We start from the raw sequence: 19609 nt of genomic DNA, 5'->3' as shown, positions 1-19609 counted from the left end.
TCACCCATGGGCAGAACCAGGCGAGTTCCCATTCTCCAGTTTTTGTGCCATGCTAAGCTAGAGCTTCACATTTTATGAAATGATATGAAACATAATGAAAGTGATATTAGTCTTATCATCTAACTCCCCAACAGCAAGCAAATAAACTATTGCTTTAAAGTTGCAGAGATTGATCATCATTGTAAATCAAGATGGCTGCTCTGAATGTAGGCTAACATGAGACTATTGCCGCGTTCCATTAAACCTCGGAGCTCGGAATTACCCCCCGAATCGGAAGTTGCAACTGGAAGGTCGGAGGAACCTCACCACCCCCGACTTCGAAATCCAAGATGGCTGTAGTTTTTACTGTCTATTAGCACTTCGGTCATTAAATGTGTCGTACACATAGCACCGTCCAATTACTGTCTGTGGACGTTTTACCAGGGTGTTAGCATACGTGAAATGCTGCTTAATGCTATATTATTATGGACTGTTTGTGCCAACAATGGCTAGCTGGCTGACGTAAACAGTGTCGCCATCAACTCAGGTTATTCTGGGTGTGAGGGCCTAGGTGTACTGGAACTCTTATAGTCCAGTGGAGTTGTGCCGCTGTGACCCAATCGGATCAGGATGCGGCTGCTAAACTGAGACACAGCCAGTCCCTACAGGCTGCACCTTTAAATCTAAACCACACATGGGTTCACTCTTAATTGAAAAACACTGATTAGTGCAGCTTTAATATCACATTCCTCTGTCACCATCATCATCCTATAAGCAGAGTGGGCTCCATTTTCCATCATCATCATCATCATCATCAACTTCTTCATCATCCTCGTGCACAGCCCTCTCTGCGCTCGCGTGCGCCGCCTGTCCTTTAAATTGATTTTTTTTTTTTTTGGTCTTTCTCTCTCCATCACGCGGAAGTCGGTGACGCACCATCGCGCACAGCTGCAGCCGCTCAGTGGAATAAACACGGCGTCGTCACTCGGCGTCGGACAGCGGTGCGAGTCGGTGAGCGTGTCCCAGTGTGTCGGTTCTGTCAGCGGGAACATGGAGCAGCCTTCGGTCCTCTGCAGCGGTGCGTCCGTCCACACCGGGGCTCCCGTGTCTCCGCGGCTTCATTGAGTCCAACCCGAGGCGGCTGGTGGTCGCACGGACGGAGGGACAGACGGACTGACGGAGGGACTGACGGAGGGACGGACCGACGGACTGCCGTGCGTCTGGACTGAAGCTGTGTGAGAATTTGTTTGTTTCCCCCCATTGTGAGAGCCGACGGTGGAGAGACGCAGACCGCAGCCTGTGGTGATTCAAGGTATGGAAATTAATTCTTGGTGCGCTCTGCAGCAAAAACCCTCTAGAAACGCGCGTGTATGTGTGTGTGTGCGCGTGTGATTCAATGATGCTCCCCCATGTGTGTGCGTGTGGTAGTTTGCTCCTCAGCCAGTTCGCAGGGACGGGACACCCTGGGTCATGATGGAAGATCCAGCCACAGAATGAGATCTGTCACCTTCTGCTGCTCCAGGATGTTTTCTCCTGATGTCAGCAGCTGATCCATCACCTCTGATCTTATCACAATGGATCCATATTGATTGGGATGTTAATGGTCCTATGTGCTTGATGCAGACTCCACACCACGCAGCCGGTTTTGTTCCCACAGATTTCCAGGTTCGGCTCCAGGTGTGAGGTGCACCGTCCTGCAGATGTTCCCTTATCATGAATCATAGTAAATCCAGGCGGGGAAGCCTACATAGCCTCACTGCTTCTACTGGCTACAACCAGAGCCTGACTGATATATTGTTTGGCCGATATCAGCCTTTCACATGACATTTCGATTTGCCGATACCTCTGATATGATTTTTGGAACATAGGACAATATGGCGAATAAGATGATCAGTTGTCAACCACCAGCAGGTATTAAAGACATATCTTCAGTTGCGTACCTTTTAGCGTCAACGTGTGTTTTAATCATAAGTCACCCTCTTTGAAGACAGGCCCACCACAAGGGGATCAGACCTGCAAGTGTTCCCCTAACACCTTTGGGCCCATTCACGTTCTTTCTCTCTCCAGTGCTTGCAGCTTTCTGACATCTGTAATGTTTCTTTAATTTGTAGAGAAAACAACTGCAATTTTTCTTAATTCAAGTTCTATATATTTGTTCATATTTTTATGTTTCTTGGTTAAACTGTAAAATATCTACTCGCCTACATTTCTTTGTCATTACGGTTTGTTACAGACCTTGAGAATCATTTCTGCTTTTTTAAATATATATTTCCATCCTGATCATCAGCTGATTAGCACCACAACACAAACAGTAAAGTGCTGCTTTTCCCTATATAGTGTTGTTGTTCTCATTGTTACGATGGATCTCACATTCCACTGTCTCCTATAGCTGCAGGATCAGCTTTCCTTTCCTTGGTGTAGCCTCCTCTACACTCCAGTCCTGTTGTGTGTCATCATACCTGCTTCACGACATTGCATGTGCAGTTTTGTCTACGTGTTTTTAAAAAGATGCAAAGCATGTGTCTGTGTTTTTGCGGGTGTGTGAAAGCTTTCAGTTCTTATTTCCTGCTTGCTGTGGTATTTGGTTTGTCACTGGGAGGGTACACCTCTCACTCATCTTCATTTCGAGGCAGCGGGTCCTAGTTTCATGTCAAACACAGCTTCTTATAATTCAACATGCATGATGGTGATGATGATGATGATGATGGTGATGCTGGCTTTGCCGTGGTGCTCAGCTGTTGTTGGGGCGAGATGAAGAAGCAGCTGCGTCTGTCTGTGCCCGTTACATCACTGTAGCCTTTAGTTATGTCTTAGCCAGTGTTGCAGAATAGTGAGGGCTTGTTGCGATAAGGAGCCTCATTGTGTTGCTGCTCTCTGTGGAGAGTGCATGCATAAACGTGCAGATAACACAATGCTTATTCTCTTCTGCTGTCCTGCTGTGGAACTAATCCAGCCTCCTCACATGGGATTACTGCGTATGGTTTCCTTCTTCTCCACACGAGCACTGAAGGCGTCTGACGCAGCCGAGTGTTTGAACAGTGGCGACGGACGGTGGCCGTTCCGTGGGCCAGCAGTCTGAGCACTAATCTTGGTTTCGTTCTCGAGCGGAAACAAAGGAAAAATCTTGGCTTTGGGGGAAGAAAAAAAGTAATTGTTTAATGTTTTCTTAATCTACTGTAGCAGGAAAAAAAAAAAAAAAAGTGAGGCTTATGAGCCACTTTCAACTCGACAATGTTTTCCTGTAGTGAGTGTGCAGATTTGATATATTTAGTTGAATTATAGCAATGATATCAAGTGTTCAGGGTTGAGGTGAAAAAATAAGTAGGAGACCACATCAAGTAACTATGTGTTGACTTGAAAAAGTGGCTAGGTATCTTTTTTTTTCAAATCCATTTGAAAAATGAGGGAACTCACAGACTTAACAACAGAGTTAATGGGAGAACGCAAACGCTACATGGTCCAGTCGAGACGCGGCACCACAACCTGACGTTTAAAACGATTTCTAAATGGCGATTCCACAGACCTGGGAACTTGTGTGGTCAAATATGATTTCACTTGCCCCATGTTTGTCCTTTTTTATTGTCAATGGGTACGGGAGACAAAACTCTTATTTATGCTGTAGGCAGCCATTTTTTGCTTCGAAACACAAGCACACAACTTCTGGTTGGTGATGCTTCCCAGTCAGCTCTCTCATTGGCTGTTGCGGGTTTCCGCTCACCAAATATCAAACATGTTTGATATTGATTATCTGCAACCGGGGAGGCTAGAATTCAGTCAGTGATGTTAAGGGTGCTTTTCAGACTTTTCATTTTACTCCGAACCAAAATAAAAAGGTGTGAAAGGTGACAACAATTTAGCCTGACCAAAAGAGGTGGTCTCTGCCCGGATTAAACAAATTTATCGCTCGATTCATTTGCATCAGTGATGATTCAGAAATTGGACCAATTGCAGAAAGTGGGACAACACAGTAGAAGAAGAAACAGAAGCGGCTCCCAGGATTATTTGAAGTCTTTGTCTTTGTCCTCATTCAAAAAGAAAAGACAACTTTTTACTGTGCACTTAATTCAAAAAGGTCGGCGAATACAACATCCGGACTGATGACACACTAACATCAGACACACGGCTCTCCACAAACCACTCAGTTTTAAGTACAGGAAGATGCCACCCACGTAGATGACGACAGGACTTGTATCATATGAAATTCTTTAGTTCACACCCTAAATTGCGATGAGAAATGTGCCCCATTATCGTCCAGTGTGCAGGAGACATTACTTGGTATGTTCCAGTATAAAGTCCTTCGCTTGTCGTCTGATCACGTCACACACTTAAAAACCGTCTGCTCCTCTCCCTCTGCTTTCCTCTCCCCGTCCTGGTCTTCCTTCATGACCGGCTGACTCTGTGCCCGCTGACAATGAGGGATTTTGCCGGTAGCAACAAGCAATCTGCAGTTATGAGAAATTTCATCTCTCCCAGAGTCTGGGCTGTCACCGGACTCTGAAGTCGTCAGTCGTCCTGACAGGGGCGGCTACAGGAAGGAATGAGAAAGTAAAGCTTTAATCATGATTCCAGACGGGGAGGGAGAGGGCGACTGAGACCAGACTCTGTTAAGCTGCTAAAGCTGCCAGCGAAGGAGCCTGCGGTCTTAATGAACTGGGCCATTGTGCACTTGCAAATGAACTCCTACTTTATATCTTCAGAGATGAGTTCTGAGGAGACTAAATTGAGGGCGAAGAAAATGTAATCAAAAGTATCTGAAGGCTCTGATAGTAGAGTTGCGCCAATTAACTGCCGTCATTGTTTGACACCATCGGCTGTGATTGTGATATTTGCCTGCAGACGTATTTTACACGATGGAACAGAGGACGGGTTTGACAGCATCTATTGTGCTGATCTTACATTTTCAATGAAATCCATTTTAACAAACATCTTGACTTGTGAAGGAGTTTCCGAACAAGGTTTTTTTATTTCTGCGTTACATTGTCCTCATCATTAGTTTGTTCCAAGTGTACAACAGATGCTCTTACGCATCACACACTGCATGTTTCAAAAGGCATACAGCTGAAAATACAGAGAAGCACACACACAGTTCTTTTTTTTTTTTTATGCTGTACTTCCTGTACATTAACTCAATAGTGTTGGGGGATGTGATCATGTTCTTGCTAACCACTCCACTTTTGATTTGTGCCTAACCAGAATTTATCTTCATCCTAACATATTTCCGTTTTAGACGTCAACCTGTTTTAACATAGCAGAATGTTGTTCTGTGACGCACGCTGCATCTTCTTGTCTGCTGTTTACCCCTGTGTCCTCACACTGGTGGTTAATCCTTAAAATCATATTGACTGCGTTCTGCAACAAAACGAGAAATGAATCCTGTGACGGGAATCAGTCCAAACATGTATCCTGTTCAGTTTGACAGCAGTACGTACACATGCATTATTCAGGATGTGGATTTTTCTGGACTCCTTTGACTGTGAGGAGGCTGTCAGTCAACACCACTGTTTACCAGACTGCTACTTTTGCGAGTTTCACTTTTAATGGATCTTCTGCTGAACTAATTAAAAGTGTATTAACAACATTACCACCATATGGCAGCTGCAAATGCACAACAAGCTTCCCAGTACCGTGTAGACTTTGTGCACCTGGCTCACACTGCCTTTGTTATCTGATCTGATCATATGACCGTGTCCCCTGCTAGTCTTGTTGCATCAGCATCAGCCGGGCTGTAATGTAATGACTTAATAAAGGTATCACACTGTGTCGTTGCTCTTTGCCTCCCGTGCACTAACTCAGCCCAGGCCTGCGTTGCTCCGGTGTGCCACTGTGGCTCGTCTTCATCCTCAGGGAATAGAGTATTGATCCAATCTAATGACTTCCTCCTATGGATGATGTCATACACCCTCATGAATTCAACCTGGCTGGACGGATCCTTATATGACAGTAGTTGAATAATGTAGGTGATGGGACAACAGGATGTTGCCTGCAGATCTTAACCAGCCCTCTTTGCTCACGCTTATAACCCATCCGCATGTGCAGCGGCATATTAATATGTTTGTGTGGGTGCAATGAAATTATAATGTATGGGATGAGAGAGCGGGAGCGCTGGACAGCTGCTATACATCAACCGAGCAGAAGTGCTGGCTCAGCTGAACGGACCGTGGGATGGCACCGCTGCAGGTAGCAGGCAGTGGTTGATGATGTCATTAGGGATTTCATGATCTCACAAGGTTTCTGTCGGCTTGTGCAACGAAACAGGGAGAGGGCAGTGCTTTGTGTGACTCTAGATACAACACACGTCTGTGTCTGCATCTAATTCAACAGTAATACAGTAAGTTAGAGCTCCATGGGTGTTACCATGATCTTTTTTTGGGTTGAAACTGTCGGCCATTTTGGAGGCTGCAATTTGTGGCACTGTTCAACTGTAATGTCTTAACGCTTATTTATGCTCAACGCTAGATGCGTTTCCACAACACTTGTTCCAACATTTGTTTGCTAATTATGAAATGTGTTGGTGATACTAAGCAAATGATCAATGGGGACTGCAAAGGCCATAGAATAAAACTCATCTAATTCATATGAATCCCCTCTATGACCCTGTGTGTGTTCTTCACTATAGTAAAAACTGCATTAATCTGCATTTATTAGTTCATGGATGAAAAGTGTCTTAAGCTTCCACATTAAGGACAAAGGCTCAGTGTGTTTCATTCATATGGATGTCTTTCATAAGTGTCTGTCCACTGTCTTGCCAGAGGCAATGTGACTACAGTATATTTAGATGTACTGTGAGTAACCTTCTTCCTATTATAGGCCATTTCAATTTGCATAACATCTATCATAAGCTATATACTTAATTACTGAACACACACACAGACCTCTAATGCGATGGCTGGAACTACTTCTCTTTGGTGAGGTCTGATGTCAGATGGTAGTGATAATAATGCTACTTGCAATACAACGTGCAAAATAATCTTCACCTTGGTATTGCTGTGTCTGGCCTGCAAAGACAATTATTCTTTAACGTATATACACACATAGTTGGCTATGTTAGTTTTATTTATGTTGTCTGATCGAAGGCCAGAGGGGAAAAAAATTCAAATTTCTTGCAGTGTCCTTCAGTTTTTTTCAATATCTTGTGCCATATATGTTATCTGCTTTGTGATGGTTCTTCAAGACCAACAAACACTTTATAACAATTCTACTTTGTCCAGTTTCAGGCAACAGGACACTTCCCCCTTCTGAATAAGGTTTCATTTTCTTAGCTCACTGGTCACAAAACTTGCCTGTGTGATCTTGTGAAAGCTTGTTTAGCATGTTTCCAACTGTAGAGTTGTCTTTATCAGCAGTGCAACCGTGTCCTCACAAACTAGACACAACTGCTTGTATTATATTACAACACAAATAAATTTCTCCATTTCTCTTGGAAAGCCCGAAAGTTTTGCATCTACTATATTTTTTCCTCCTTTTCTTCTCTTGATGGTGATGACATGCAACAGCTCTGTGTACGTTGTGTTCACCCGGACCTTGACCTGACAAGTATTCAGCCAGAAGTATCAATACAGAGGTTCCCCACAGTCACTTTAATGCAGACTGTTTGCATGACAGCATATCAAATTATATTTGTTGTAGTTTATTTTAAAGTTGTTGCATTGTAATGAATCAATCATGGCAAACCAGCAACCATACATTTTCAAGTGTGTATGTATGTATGTATGTATGTATGTATGTGTGTATATATATATATATTTTTTTAAGGTTCTGCTGATTGGGTTTTTACAGTAATTGAAAACTTTTTGAACCTGACTTGTTTTCTTTAACTTTAAAATCTAAGTTTAAAACCTGTTCGAGCTCAGTTTGTCTTTTAAAGTAAAGTGCTACTGCACAGTGCTTTAAGTCACTATCGGCTGTTTTTTTTTCTGAAGGCCAGTCAGCCGTCAGTTTATTACTTTTGCTGGAGGGAAAAAAGTCAAGTCGCAGAAACTAGTTTGGTAGGTAATCCATCACAGAACATGCCTCCAAATAATTTGTTGTCAAAACCTCAACTTTATTGATCCATGAATTGATTGCAAAAGTGTTTACGCCTACTGGTGCGTTCATGTGGTGGTGATACCCTGACAAGTGTCATGTGCACATGACACATGTCTGTCAGGAAGTCTTTTGAGCGAATAAGAATCAACATAATAGTGATGGTATATTATCAGAAACTACATCCTGCATCAAATCACATTTGAGTTTGAATCCTGTCAGAAATGAGAAGTAGAGACTCCTTTGTTCCCTGTGCAATAAACTCCCCAATTTGTACATGATATATTGTCCCAATGTGGCAAACATATCTTTACTTTTGTATTTATGTACACTTATTATATAACTTATTATTATTACTACTGTCCTGTTTTGTTGTCTTTTATCAGACCCTGACTGCGAGCCAAGTTTCCCACCAGGGATAATAAAAGACTGAATACTGAATATAGAATCTGAAGCACTATATTTAATATTCAGTTGAAGCCACTTAAAGTATAATTATGTTTAATGTAATTTATAATCTAATGCAAGCAAGTTTCTGATCTGTGCAAGTTGAGTTTCAGAAACCAATATCTATCTTTCTAAATCCAAACAATCTAAACAAGTCTGATACGAAAAATGATTATCCGTGACCTTTCTGGTTAAATGCATGTTTTTTGATATATTTAGCAGCAGTGACTAACTTTGTCTGCATCTCATGATAGATTCTTTATTTCCTTTTTAAATGTGCAGGACCCGTAGCAGTGTTAAATTTGGAATAACTAGAGTAGAAACCAGAGCAAATTGTCATGCAATCGTTGTCAATCCGCCATTTGTGTGTAATGTAAACAGTATGGATGTAATCAACACTGTTTAATGTGGAGCCAACCACAAAGAAAGTTCCCATCAGCAGAATGAGTTTCTACTGTCATATTGAATATGAAATGACTATTGCTATTGACTTTTCCCCTGTTCCCAGTCTTGCTGCTGTTTACATTATTACTGGAAGAGGTTTGCAGCTTGTAATCTTTACTTAATTGTATTCATGCTTTAAATCTCATAAAAAAAAAACATCCATGTCTGAGCGTCCCCCCCCCGCCTTACAGCAGCAGCAGCTCCGCAGTAAATCCCCTTTCTGCCTAAGACTACCCTGCGACTCTTTGATCATTTCCATTCAGTCCTGACTGTGTTGCTATTAATAATAGTGATTTATTTTAATAATCCGTCCCTCCTGCCATCGCCTGTACAAATTGGCCTTGTAGTCGGTGAAGTTGGTTTGAATTAGTTTTTGAAGCACTAAATGTTTTTGTTTGACAAATTAATTCAGCTGTTTGGAACTGGTTTGGATGGTGACATGAATTGTTGTGGTCGGGTAGGCTAACTGGATTTTACTCCAACAGTTTGCATAATCTGCTGTGCAGGGCGGGATTAAGATACTCTAGCTGTTCTGTCAGGACATGAAGTAAACATGACTCTACCTGCTGTGTGTGTCATGACCAGGACTGTACACAGGCAAATGTGGTAAGTAGGGTTATGGAACTAGTTTTAGTTTGAAAGGTTTTTAGCTAGATATTTGAAGTGAAAAATCTTGTCACTTCAAAGGGCTGGTTAACCAACACCTTTGTGTGCGTCACATGCAACTTGTGCAGATGTTGACTGTCACACATGTTTAGTTTTGTCAGAAGGTGAACAAATTATTCTGGATCCTTGTACTTTAAGTCAGATTATGAAGAGTGTATGAGGAGCAGGCCGGGTCTCTTTGTCAAAGCAACATGACATCTTTATTTGTTCCATTACCTTGGATGTGAGGGATGAGGCTCTAAATCAAGACGTGTCTTTGTGTTTTATAGATTGTATGATGAATAACCCACTCTCCATATGTGCACCGTGATTCCTCATCGGCAGCACACGTGTCTGATCTCTGGAGATGTTTTCAGTCAATACCTCGATACTATGAAAGTAGTGTCAAAACAATTGTTTTGGAGGATGTGGGAGCAACAATTTTGATAACCATTTAATTTTTTTAAGAAAAATAAATAATCTCAGGCTACATCCATGCTAACATCTTTTCATCATATATAGACAGTTAACAAAGATGGACGACGTCTTCACTTCATGCCAGTATCCAGTCTAGTCTGCACAGTAGCGATCGGTGGAAGGATCAGCAGTAGTGAGATCCCCTTGACAAACAGTCAGTATCAGCTGTCTATCATGGTGTTCCAGCCCATTTTTATAATCAAATAACTCATTCAAACCAAACTTGCTGGGAAAATGGGCCATTGAACAAACATCAGTGTGATGAAAACAACCTAACCTAACAAACCGTCTATTTTTTGTTTGCTGCTGAAGGTGAATAAAACGTAAATACATGACCTCATCTGTCAGCACAGTGTGCACGGAAGCCTCAGGCGCAGGTGGAGCCGCCACGGGTGCAGATCTTGGTGGAAGCAAATATTCCAACGAGAACTTAAAAAACGTTTTTTATTGTTTGGATTGAGAGACCCATAATGGCCAAAGTTACAAATATGGGGGGTGTTTAAGGGGATGTGAGGATTTGATGCTTTGCATTCATGAATGTGAAGTTAATATTTTGTTGTTTGGAGAAAACAGTTAATTTGAAATTGTCGCCCTGGCACATGAGAAATGATTAAATATTTGTTTATTACTGATATAGAAAATAGTTCAGTTATTCAAGAAAATAATTAGTAGATTTAATCATTGATTCAAATAAATGCTCTTTTTCAGTGTGGTGTTGTTCTCAAAGCATTGAAAACTACTCGGAGGCAACTTGAAACCGCCAGGACATATTTTCCTTTTATTAGATTGAGAAGAATCGTGAGTTGACAGGAAATGAGGAGGGTGGGGGTGTGGATATCATGGAACAAACGTCCCCGGCTCCACTTGAAGCTCGAACATTGCTATTACACGATCTGCCTTTAAACCCCTGGGCTATGAGGATGCACTGAAAGGTATTTCTAACAAACACATTATCCCTTTAAAAACCATCAGACGTCAATGGGAAAATACGTCTCAAGTGCTTTGTTTTTAATGCAATACGGGCGAAGAGACCTTTCAAGATTAAGATTGATTCTCTTTCCACCAGTTGCCTTATTAAGTTTTCCTGAATCAGATTTAGTGTCAGCAGTTGTTTGTCTTGTTGGTCGAGTGTATTAGCTGGTTAACTGCTGTGTGATTGATTGCTGGAGGCCACTTCTCCTACTGTCCGCCACCCTGTCACACACTCATTTAGCTGCTTTCTGCTGCTGCTGCTGCTGAGTCAACCACCGGCCAGACCAGCAGCTGCTCACGCTGCCTCTCAGTGTGGGGCTCGCTGCAGTGTCCACACACTGAGCATGCACACACAAACACATAACGTCTGCTGCAGCTCACAGACTTGGGTTATTCCCTGAGGTGTTGGGAACATGAACACTTCCCTGAGGGGCGGTGTGGTCATTGTGTTGAGGAAACGCACACTTACCAGTAACAGGAGTGTTAACTGGTACGATGAGAACAGATGTAATGAAAACACTGTCAGTTTCTGTTCTGCTGCTGAGTACAGTTTTCATTTCCTCATTCCTGGACCAGTGCACAGCACAATACCTGTCAGCAGCAGCGTGTAGCCATTGTCTGTGAGTTGTACGTTTGTCAACCTTGACAACATTAAACAGCTCACTGTCTGGAGGGGGGGGAGACGCTGTCTCCTGTTTTTGAGCCGTTGGTGCTGTGTAATTTCTAGTGAAACTGAGTGTTTACAGTTTTGATTACAGGAATGAAGTGAGGGAATTCTTTAAGACATGATCATCTATAACTGTAGGAACAATAAAATGTGAACATATCGGTCCATATTATTGGCCATACGGTTATTGGCCATATACTAAAATTGAAAATAAATGTGCATCTGTACTTATACAGCTACTACGTTTGTAGCTGTATCTGCATATATTTGTACCAAATATTTAACAACCTTGATACTGGTGTTTCTCCTTCGGCTGCTACAGCTCACTGTAAAGACTCAGACTGTAAATGTGTTTGCTTTATCTTAAGATATAGTATATCTAGGATTTGGTTGTGTGCATGAAAGAGAACTCTTTTAAAAACTAGGCTTTCTTCGTCTGCATACATTAAAATCTAGAGGCTTTGAGTTCCTCTATTCTGTGTTCTACTTCCCTCTCACAGTATCTACTGTAGCAGAGAGATTGTGTGTGTGTGTGTGTGTGTGGTGAAGTGTCTCAACATTGTAAATTACTGCCCTGTTTAACAATTTCACTTCCTGTCTCCACATTCCGAAGTTTTGATGTGTTAGCACTTTTCTCCCTGCTCCTGTTCTCGAGATACTGAATATAATTCTGCTCTTCCAGCAAAATTAGCATTTTATCCACCGTCTGTTTACTCCATCTTTCTCTTACCTTCCCATCACACATCAAAGAACTCGACAGCGTCTCGTGCAGCTTTTGAAGTTATCAGACAGAGGAGAGAAGAAGATTCCTCTCTGGACAGACAAGATTTTTATTCCTGGAAAAATAACAGAGTCCTACCCTTCATCTTGACTTACAGTCGTCTGGCAGAAACATTTCTGAAAACTGTATTTATCTGTAATGGTGATGGATAGCTGCTGAGCCTGAATCCCTGAATCTATTTAGGTTCCACGTTCGCCATTTGTTCCACTTAACAAAAATTCAAACACTCATCTGAGACCTGTGATCACCTTTTGTTGGATGAGGAGGCAAAAACAGCCCAGTGTTGAATTCATAACAACAGTACATTTTCAGTTTTGCCTGTGGGTGAGGTACTGAGGGAATTACCATTAATTAACAGGCTGCATCTGATATAATCTGCTGATGGCAATGTTACTGATTTCAACCACTGAAACTTTAAATAGTGAAAAAATAAATGCAAGGCCTGTTACCTGCTTTGATATTAAATAGAGACAAAAGATTTAAAAAGAGGTTTGTTTGAACTATATTTAAGTTTGAATTAGATGTTTTATTTGCATAGTAACATAGTTTTACATCAAAAGCACCTGAGTCACAAGTAAAATGTGTTTTCATGTAATCTTGGATCCAGATTATTATCTCATTGAGAGATGATTAAGGACATGGTCTCACACACACACACACACACACACACACACACACACACGAATGCAGGCCAATGACGATCTCCTGCCGAGGCGAATTAGGTATCAACGCTTGCTGAAAGTGGCCAGTGCAGAATGTGACGCACGTGGAAATCAGATGTGCGAACTGTTGGTGAGGAAAAGGCGATGGGTTATAGTCGTCAAGAGGAGGATGTGAAGTCATTGACAGCCGGGTGTGGTCAACCAAACAACCGTTGTTGCTATTGGCCGAGCCTGTGATGTCGCAGGTCAAAGTTGAACTCCACTAGAAGCCACACTGTGGATTTTTTTTATTCGCTCGCTCGCATGGAATGAAAGCGTTTAGCATTGCCCCATTCACGTATGTGTGACTGTGCCCAAATACCACTTTCACATAAAAAGAGCTGGACCAGATGTCTCCACTTCCTCCCATTGTGGAGAAAGGAAGCTAAAATATCCTGGATACATGTCATTTGGAACCAGAGTCATTTGAAACGTTTGAAACTTACTTCTAACCAACAAGATGAAACATATTTATCAGTTTTTAACACTCGGAGGCATCACATAATTTTAGGGCTCAGCCTTGGTTTGGTCGTAACCAGAATGATGGTTCTCACTTTATTCTGAAAGTGATTTCTGCAAAAGGTCAAATAAGAGTTTGATGTTAAAATGCTCTAAAAAGACATTTATTTTCTAACACGTTGACTTTAGCAACAAGGTGAGAGTCATTTCATGTAATTTCGACTTGAAACAGAATGAATGAACCTGCTCTTCTCGGGGCCTGTTGGGAAATCGATGGCAAGTGGGAAGGTTGAAGGGAGTTCAATATATTTCTCTTTCCATTTAATTTTTTTGTCTTTTTGATGCATCTGACATTTTAGTGATAAGAGTTTCTTCACATCGCTGCTCCGAGCCCAAGGCATTTCACACCAATTCATTGAAAGAATCTAAATTAAGCGTTTGACTGAAGATCAAATGTTTCACTTCTTTGTATCCAGGGCAGAAACTATTCTTGCGGCGCTACAGAAAATGAGACATTACTGTAAATGAACAGATCCTTCTTCATTTGTTTCAATCCGGTGACATTTACTGGAGAGGAAGTTTCATATGGTGTTGGTTTGTGTGTTAGCATCTTTCTTATTCAGTCTCTTTTAGCTCTGGTCTATTCTCGCCTCGTTAAAAGTGCAAAAGTTGTTAAGATTTAGGGCAATCTTTGGTAAACGTTGACAAAATCCCAGAGAATTATTTTGTTTTGTTCGTTTATATGAAGCATTAGCTCTTTGCATTTCCCAGACAAACGCGTCTGTTTATCCCAGATGTCTGTTCAGAGCTCATTTCACCAACCACACAATTAATCACATCCAAACTGGGACTCATTAGCATATAATCAAACGGGACAGCTAATGTGACGCTTGAATATCATGGATGCTTTTGATTAATCTGGCGCAAAGAGTAAATAGGCACAGAGACATTTAGGAGGCAGGGAGGTTACACTCGTACTGTACTGGTACTGATGAAGCTACATTTGTTTAGAAAACAAACATGATAATTTATTCCCAATATGTTATGAGGCTCTGGTTTGTTTGTGTGCATGCTTATACAGTGTCAGTTAAAATTGAGACAAGTTTGATATTTCAATTTAGTCATTTTCAGACATGAGACAATTGGTTCTGGACATTTTACAGACTTTGCCTTTCACATATTAAAAAGGCAATGGGAGATTATATGGGTCAGACGGGTTCCCAACAACAGGATAATGTCTGGAACATCTAGGTGAGGGGTGGCACCTGGGTGGAGGATGTAGGAGGCCGGACATGACGTATGAATTTCACTTCAGAAATCGCATGTTTTTGTTTCGACACGGGCGTTGGCCCTTTTTGCCAAAAGCTCTCAAAACTTGTTGTCTTTCCAAGTTGACATCTCTGTCTGTGTCTTCTACATGTATGGCTCCTCTTTTTTCAAGGAGAAACTCCGGAGCAACTGACTCGGACATTTGCTTTCTCAAAGATGATCACGGTAAATTTCAGGAGTATATTCTGAGTTCAGTGCATGTCTCAAGGCAGCATTAGTTTAAACCTTTATTCAATCTTACAAACAGTGCAGTGCAAGGTCTTGCTCATATATATGTGTGTGTGTGTGTGTGTGTGTGTGTGTGTGTGTGTGTGTGTGTGTGTGTGTGTGTGTGTGTGTGTGTGTGTGTGTGTGTGTGTGTGTGTGTGTGTGTGTGTGTGTGTGTGTGTGTGTGAGAGGAAATAAGCTGGAGCAGGTTTGTATCAGAGGAGTCCATCAGGTTTTACTGACGCTCTGTTAATCTGTGTGTCTGTGAGTTCTGGCAGGGTTTAAAGTCCAATCATCGCTGCCAACACGGCTATGGCATCTGTGCCTTCTCTGCTCTGACTCGTACCTTTCAGCAGAGGCACCAGTCGAATATACAGACGTACTGTTTGTGTCACTTTTTCATTTGTATAAAGGTGTGTCCTTCATAAACAGGATTTAGTGACAGTAATTGCAGTTAGGAACTAGTAGGGCAGTAGCAGAGTGCATACCTCCATTGAGGGTAACACCCTACCCCACCATGTTAAAGAAAAGAACCTGATTATCTAGATTTGCTCCAAAATTGAACGGCTTCGTCCTTGGATCATTCTCCACCCTTCCGCAAAATTTCATGAAAATCAGGTCAGTAGTTTCTGAGCTATATTACTGAGAGACAATGAAAACATAACGTCCTTGGCGGAGGTACGAATTACATGCAAGCATTATTGTGTGCCTGCCAAATGAACACTGTGGAAGAACAATTTCTGTCTTAATGGGCAGCACCTCATAGTCAACAATTACTGCATCTTCCATCTTCACATTTTTGAACCAAATTATACACACTCATAGGTATCAGTTCCCTAAATATGTCAGTTTTTTACATATGAAGGCCCATGAATTATTCCTTTTTAAATTGGTAAAATGCCAAACTCCCCCTATTTTGCAATGTTAAAGAAAGAGGGGGGAAAAAAATTGTGAGCAGCAATCCTCTCAAATGGATTTCTTCACTCCATGGAGTATACAATGTGCAGGTCAAAAGTATAACGCTATAACGTCTTTAAGATCTGATATGTGTTGTAGGTCTCTTTCATAACCCACCAGTCCTCGGGGAAGAAGCCTCTTTAAATATAGACTGTAGCTGTAGTACAGTAATGTGAGGACTGATTGATACAACACCTAGTTTTTCTGCCTGGTTGAACATCAGAAGTGAAGAACGGCCTCTCAGCCACGTCTCAGGTCTGATTTGACAGCAGGGACACAGAGGGGCCTCTTGGCAAACGGAGTAAGAGCAGAGCTCAGCTGAGCAGAACGTGGAGGAGACAGGCCTGTGATTTACCTGGAGCACGAGCAGAGAGACGGACTGTCTTTGATTTTCTTTGACATAAATGGACTTCGTTGGGATAATGGAGCCGGATTAATGACACAATTGTCTTGTCTCTACACAGAGCCTCTACTGGCATTGTATATTAAAAATAACAACTTCAAAGTAAACAGTCAAAAACTCGTCGTTTTAAATACTAAGATTATTAATTTATGTCACAGGATTTTTGTTCTGGTATCATCAGTTCAGGGCGGCATTGTGGAACAGTGGTTAGCACTGTCGTCTCACAAGGAGACAGTGGTCTGAATTCTGGGTTTCAGCCGGGGTCTTTCCTTGTGGAGTTTGCATGTTCTCTCTGTACCTGTGTGGGTTTTCATCAGGTGCTCCGGCCTCCTCTCACAGTCCAGAGACATGCAGATTGGGATTAGGTTAATTGGAGACTCTAAATTGACTGTAAGCTTGAATGTAAGTGTGAACGGTTATTTGTCTGTGTATGTTTGCCCTGTGATGGGCTGCTGACCTGTCCCGGGTGTACCCCACCTCTCGCCCCATGTTATCAGATGGGATTGGCTCCAGGCGCCTTGTGATGATCAGAGGTGTAGGTGTATAACGGATGGATGACCATTTCTCCTCTAAATAAATGTATTAATACACTAATAGTAATGCATAAATATTATTAAATAAATGATAATAATATTAATGACTTGTCCATCAGCCTCAGAGTCGGTTGCATCAAGAAAGTTCAAACTCAGCCTTGTACTAAAGTGAGTGTTTACTAAGTGGAGTTTTACAATAAAAAATGCGGGCAACACAAACCAGTTCTCACGTAGCGGTTAAACACTAAATGTTTACACAGTCTGATGTAACTATGTACTGAACGGGAACACCTGACAAGAAGCAATTGTTAGATCTAGGAGGGAGAGTAGACATATCCCACGGCTGCTTGATTTTTATTTTTCTCTTTATTCACAGTTTTTACTCCGTTCTGCTTTTCCAGCAGAATCTCTGGTCGTCCAGCTTGTACTGTATCCTGTTTACCCTGTCTGGTATCTTCCCATCACACCCATATTAAGAATTCAACGGAAAAAAATGTCATTGCCCAATTTCGTTTTTTTCTTTTACACAGATGCCGATCCAGTTTAGTAACTTCCTTGTCTTCTGGCTTAAAGGTGTATCAACAATGCCATTTCCCCCTCTTTTGTGTTAGTTCCTTCACAAAGAATGGCGAGGCAGTTAGAAGGTGCAAAATTTTAGCCCTGAACAGTCTCGCTGTCTCTAAACTATCTCAGTACCTCACTGAAGATTATAATCTTTCTGCCACTTCCTGATTTGTATGCGGTAAACATAAACAAAGATGGCAGCATTCGAGATGATCGACATTTGGCTATGATCAAGACAGAAAAAGCCACGATCACATCTCGCAGGTGGTATATCAGACACGTTGTGAAAACGGCGAGCTTACTTCTGTTATTCTGCCCACTGGCCCTGTCAAAGACCGTATTGAAGACGAGAAAGAAGAATTCAACTTGGAAAGACAATGAGATTCTAAGGTTTTTGGTGATGCGGGCCGACAGCGGTGTCGATGTGCTGTAAACCCCAAAAAATGTCCACAGTGGAATTTATACGTCATATCCTGCCTCCTGCATGCTCTACCCAGATTCAACCCCACGACTGAAAACTCCCAAGATTTCCCTGTGAGCGTTCGTCATATCCGAAGGACAAACTCATCACTTTTTTGGGAGTTAATGTCGGAAAACAGCAATAGCGTTTGCTGTAATTGCTTATTTTATAAATGAAGTCTAATGTGCAGTACAATGAAGAACAACCACTTTTAAGGATTCTGTTTCCTGTATGTGTGTATGTGTGTATGTATGTATAAGTAATAAAACAGGCCCTTATAGGTGATGGTATAATCCCGCCTGTCAATCCAGCAGATCTCTTGACCCATTAGTGCGGCCTCTCAGTCCAACAAAGACCTTGGGCTTGAAACACAAAACCAATTAAGAGAGGAGAGGAGAATTTTACTGCAGTTGTTATTCTTTGGTTGTCCACTAATGAGCCGGTTGCTGCAGCGGCCGTCTCTGTTGTGGCCACAGTGATGGATGCTGCTTGTTCTTTCATCAGATTGCCGCAAAAAAAAAAATCTTGAGCGAACAACGGCCCTGGAAAAGTAGCGCACAAACCAAACACATGACACAGGCCATCTCTTATTTACTTCCTATCATAGCTCGGGGCGTGATGCGAGAACGCCTGCTGTGTTATTTATACAAACATTTGTGACTGAAATGAAACAGGGCTTTAATGATGCCATGTGATGATGCCCTCCAGTGGGTAACGTTGTCGCCTGACTCACGCTCATTAGCTGGAGCTCATTAGCCTCACATGCTCACAGTGACCTGCGATCTGCAGCCACAGCTCAGCGACACAGTGACATCACATAACAGAGGATGATACAGATACATCTACTGAAAGGGTTTAAATGACTTAACTGCTGCATTCTAGTCACAAAATCCTCTTGACTTGGCTTCAGAATGAAGACGTGCACACAGGCGAGAGGTGGCAGCTGCATGTAAACAGACCATCCTGGGTTTTTAATAATGTCATCCACAGCCATAACAGGCTTTTTAAAATGCAAAATGGAGGTCCATGTTTGGGTTGAGCGAGCGTCGAAAAAGATGAATCATCTTTGAGCAAACATCCGAGGAACTCACCATCTCCTTGACCGACTTGACCTCTCCGTGTAGCTCAGTAAATTGTGAAATATAAATTGTTTTTTTTCCGTCTCGCGAGCCGGTGATGTGTAACTCTTTTTATGATTCACAACACACACACACACACACACACACCCACACTCCCACACTCCCTCTCCCTCTTTGGGTGTGAATCAGCAGTTAAAGACAGAAATATCACTCCTGAGTGAACTCTGCTTCTGTGAGTATTTTTTTTTCCACACTCTGGTGTTGAGTCAATCTTACTACTGTAAAAACTCATTTAAATGATCAACCTCCTCAGGGCTGATGGTTGACAAATCAAAGAGAAAACACCACCAGGCTCCAGTAAACAGCTTCAGTCTTCTTGAACATGATATTTCATCTTTCTGTGTTTTGATGATGATGGTGAAGAGAGCTGTCTGATGCAGGCCTCCCATAGATGTTAAATTGGGTTGCGAACTGGTGACTGTG

General features: G+C 42.0%; 1 protein-coding gene across 2 annotated transcripts in view; it reads left to right on the top strand.

The window, feature by feature from the left end:
• The first annotated feature begins 702 nt into the window (after nt 1-702).
• Nucleotides 703-19609, top strand: part of march8 (membrane-associated ring finger (C3HC4) 8) — an 86548-nt gene continuing 67641 nt past the window's right edge. The window contains exon 1 of one of the 2 annotated variants that reach the window (XM_034608350.1): nt 703-1291. The gene's annotated coding sequence lies outside the window, so the exon portion shown is untranslated. The remainder of the gene's footprint in view (nt 1292-19609) is intronic. The other variant, XM_034608348.1, reaches the window with a different exon arrangement.

This window comes from Hippoglossus hippoglossus, chromosome 15 (genome assembly GCF_009819705.1).
Source record: "Hippoglossus hippoglossus isolate fHipHip1 chromosome 15, fHipHip1.pri, whole genome shotgun sequence".
Classification (NCBI taxonomy): Eukaryota; Metazoa; Chordata; class Actinopteri; order Pleuronectiformes; family Pleuronectidae; genus Hippoglossus; species Hippoglossus hippoglossus.
Note: the sequence above shows the minus strand (reverse complement) of the source record. Positions and strands in the feature narration are given on the sequence as shown.